Raw genomic sequence first — 4,304 nt, forward strand, 5'->3', positions numbered from 1 at the left:
CACACTATTCTCCGTGCCAGAGAATTATTGCAGCGTTTCGACTCGTAACTCCAGCTATGGTCCCTGGTTCATTTCAAAATATGCTGTATACGGATGCTGCAATTATTGAACCTCATTTAGAAAATTTTTTAACACTTTCGGAAAATGTTTTTCCTCTCAATATTAAGAACAATAAAAAATTAGTTTAAGAAACGTTAATTTTTAGCCGTCATACAAACATCACAATTTAGATAGGTTTCGTTTTAAATTAATTGTGAAAAGACTCAGCCACATACTACCAAATTGTTATTTTACATAACCTAATATCTCCGTGAAAATTTTACCTATTCCAACCAAACCAATTTCATTTACAACTTCTTAATTGACAGTTTTCGTCTACCACCTAGCGTTAAAAATTCCAAAAACGTAAAAAATGTCACGATTTGGCTTAAATTTACAAATAACAAATACAACCTTCCCCGATAGTGTACATCCTGAAAATTTCATATTTCTGTCTAGATTTAATCATTTCAATCTCGATTTAAACATTTCTATCTCGATTTAATCATTTCAATCTCGATTTAATTATTTCAATCTCGATTTCATCATTTTAATCTCGATTTCATCATTTCAATCTCGATTTCATCATTTCAAACTCGATTTCATCATTTTAATCTCGATTTCATCATTTCCAACTCGATTTCATCATTTTAATCTCGATTTCATCATTTCAATCTCGATTTCATCATTTTAATCTCGATTTCATCATTTTAATCTCGATTTCATCATTTTAATCTCGATTTAATCATTTCAATAGGTAGAGGTGATCTTCAAGTTATCATGATTTAATCAAATTTAATCTTGGAGGGTGTTCTAATAATCTTGATAGTGATCTGCCGATATTAGTGGCTGCTTCTACACAAATGGCGGCATAGACTATGATTAAAATATAATACATCTAATAAAATGTTTTATGAAATCGAAACACAGTTTAAAGAACGGTGGCTCTAATAGAGACGTTGAAAAAGTCCTAAAATATGTTCAATATAAAAATATGTAGTACTAATTTTCGAAATTGGTAATTTTCGAAATTGGTACCATGCGCAAAAGTATTCCTTGGTTTAAAATAGCAACTTCTATAATTGTATTATTCCGGCGCGATTAAAATAAATTTACATTTATCTCATGAATATAACCGTGAAGTAGGTATTTTTTGGACAGTGTGGTAATACTGCGCTCGAAAACAAATCAATGTACATGTGTCATGTAATTACGGTTCATCGAAGTAGGTTGAGGTTGAAATGTGCAGGGTTCGTCATTTACGGTATACCTCCATCAACCGCGAATTGTGAAAATGTCTTCTACATTGAGCGCCTAAATACGATAGTCCCAAAACATAAAAATGGGCCGTTAGCTGATTCACGGGTATTTAGTCATTGATTAAGTGTGAAGTGGGTCCGAAATGGCTAATACAAAAGTGTCCAATGGTTGTCTGCTGTCGCTTTTCCTTCTTCAACTAGAGATATTTGGTCCCGTCTCGAGTAACGTTGATACTGTTCCGAATGATTTAAAATTTGTTGGTGGCTCAACCGACGTCGTTGTAAAGAATGTGTTAACCCTCGATCCCAATTTGAAGACCAATTTCTTTGACCCGGATTTAACCAAGAACACGGTGAGAGTAATCGTACCTGTAACTGCGAATTAAAAATGTCCCTTATCTTGGATAAATAGGCGAGCATTTCACGACTAAGATGTTCCTTATAATACATTGAACGCTTTTCAACGCTAGAGTCAACTGATTACAGATCTCGGCTACCCCGTGGAAGAGCATAAAGTGACCACGAGCGACGGCTACATTCTGGGACTGTTTCGAATCCCGAAACGAAATAAACCACCGGTGCTCCTGCTCCCAGGATTGTTCCAGTCCTCCTCGAACTTCGTGTTGAACTACTTCGCCTTCCAGAATTTAGGTATCTTTATACTGACTGTATTCACGGACTGTAAATTTACAGTCCATGTGGTAATAAAGTAATAGGGCTATCGATTTGTTTTCGAAGTTAAAAGGCATCCAGTCATCCCTGTTCTCTGAGTGCGTGACTTTCTAAGCGCTTAAAAGTCTCAAAAGTAAAAAGGAGAAAACAGTGTCGGTTATATTCAAATTAATAGAACGTAAAAATTACTCCTTCAACAATTTCTTTGGATATTATATAAATTAATGTAAAACGCCTTTATACTATTCTATGTAAACTTGAATACATTCTTTGTAAAAGGACCATATTAATACATTTCTATTGTAAAATTGGTTGCAAGGTCTTACACTCAGAACTCTGCCAACAATCTGATGCTCTTTAAAATCCCGATGATAATTTATCACATTTTTCCCTCAGCCTGTGGCATAACTACGTCAATGCAGCCAATGCAGTGTATTGCGGTCCACCATATTTATAGTCCCCCACTGTAATTGGCTTAATATTAGAAGGGGAATATTCCCAATATTTCTAGCAATACCATTATTTTAATCTTCGCAGCTCTTGATCTATCAGATGAAGGATACGATGTCTTTTTGGGCAATTTCAGAGGGACAATTTACTCTCTCGGGCACGTCTCGCTAAAAACAAATGACCCAAAATTTTGGGAATTCAGGTATTCCTCAAAACGGTTTTTAATAGACGTAGTAACTTAATTATTAGCTCATTCCCAATTTTAATTATATAAATCAATAAGCTGGGATGAAATGGGTCTGATGGATTTACCTGCCATGATCGATTTTGTCTTGTCCACTACTGGTCAACAGCAATAGTACTACGTCGGTCATTCCATGGGAACAACCAACTTATTTGCCCTTCTGTCGACAACCACACCGATCAACTACAATCACAAAGTAAGTTCACCTTTTCGTCTATGAAACCTAATTATACAGGGTGTTTCAAAAGGTTATGCAAAAATTTTAAGGAGTTGTAGGGGGTGAGTTGAGAAGTATGCCTGTTTTTCCCATTTTCCTACGATGAGTTAAAAGACCGCCAGAGAGCTTCAAAGTGTGGCCTTTTTGCTCCTGGAAGTAGGCTGCAACAAGTGCCAAACCAAGCGCACCACCTACAACTCCTTAAAATGTTTGCATAACCTTTTGAAACACCCTGTATATCCTGATTATAATATAATTTGTATATTATTTGATTAAATTATATTCATAATTATAGATAATTATATATTCCGTATTTTAAGTTAGGTCCTAATTCAAGGATAGCTTGACCTTTTTGGCGCATTGAGATGTGCTTTAATACGTTATAACTAATTATATTTTGAATGTTAAGTTCTCAAAACTATTTTCAGTACTAGCCAAAAGTGTATTTTATCTATAAAAATTTCTGCTATTAGTATTATTATTAGTTTATTAAAACCAATATTATTTAATTAAAAAAACGTTTTACTGGAAATATAACTCCAGTGATCTCGTTAAACGTGCTCAAGCATGTCCTGAATATGACGTTGTCTTAGAGTTATGACAATATGCACATTTAAAAGCGAATAGAGAACGTGTTTAAAATGATATCGACGTTGACATTCAATCTTCTACAACGCTTTGCTGAACGTCTCTATTCTATGAGTTCACATTTTAGTTCATTTCTTTATTAAGCGCTCTCTAGTTTGTGTCAGAAATTACATTTGCGGTGTCCTAATTATTTGACGTTTTAGATCAAAATTGCGGCGTGTATGTCTCCAGTTGCTAAATTAACACACGCCAGAGCTCCGATTGTTCATCGGTACCAATTTGCGGACCTAAATACGGTAATTTCAAGTTTTTTCTTGTTGAGTTTCAAGACCATCAGAAATATGGATAATGACACGCAATTCTGCGAAGTCAGCCCTCTTAAGGGCTAGATTATTGAGCCTGCACAATCAACTAATTTATAATTCAAAATATTATTTTGAATTTGATCAGTTAACTGGCCCTAATTTTACCTTAGAAATATTTGACGAAACTATTCAACATTTTAAATAATCGATTTTGTTCCGAGGGGCAGCTCACTCTAATGATAATTAGAACACCCTCGTATGAATAAATCATGATTAGATTAGATTGAAATTAAATATGTAGCTTTGGCTGTACAAAGATTAAAAATGGTTAAATTATAATAATTTTTTTAATCATGATTATTAGGACACCCTGTAACAAATTGATCTGCTCCTCGTTTGGTTCTCGCCTTGCCATGGCAACGACTATATGACATTCAATTCGATCCCCTAAAAATAATTTTTTCTCACCTCTATACCTCAGACATCACTAGTTTTAATAAATTAATTGGAAAAAACACAAATATCGGACA

General features: G+C 34.4%; 1 pseudogene; it reads left to right on the forward strand.

Moving 5' to 3' along the window:
• The first annotated feature begins 1,441 nt into the window (after positions 1-1,441).
• Positions 1,442-3,858, forward strand: LOC149968952 (lipase member K-like; annotated as a pseudogene).
• The last annotated feature ends 446 nt before the right edge of the window (positions 3,859-4,304 follow it).

This window comes from Leiobunum rupestre, chromosome 1 (assembly GCF_980474605.1).
Source record: "Leiobunum rupestre chromosome 1, qqLeiRupe1.1.hap1, whole genome shotgun sequence".
NCBI classification, from domain to species: domain Eukaryota; kingdom Metazoa; phylum Arthropoda; class Arachnida; order Opiliones; family Sclerosomatidae; genus Leiobunum; species Leiobunum rupestre.